The following is a 227-nucleotide window of genomic DNA, read 5'->3' as shown; positions in this document are numbered from 1 at the left end:
CTGGCGTGGAGTATGATAGTTGCATGGGGCACACCTATTGGGAGACTCCCTTCTGTGAGGCTTTTGTACTCCTATACCGCCTTGCTATGTATGCCAAGAATGCAAGGCCCTCAGCACTATTTATCCAGGCCATTTCTCAGGGTTATACTGTAGCATGCAACCTTGAAAAATGAAGTGGTATCTCCCTTCAAGAAAAAGAGCAAGGTTACATACTGCTTGCTATAAAA

The sequence above is a fragment of the Microcebus murinus genome, chromosome 3 (genome assembly GCF_040939455.1).
Source record: "Microcebus murinus isolate Inina chromosome 3, M.murinus_Inina_mat1.0, whole genome shotgun sequence".
NCBI classification, from domain to species: Eukaryota; Metazoa; Chordata; class Mammalia; order Primates; family Cheirogaleidae; genus Microcebus; species Microcebus murinus.
This window is presented reverse-complemented; position numbering follows the sequence as displayed.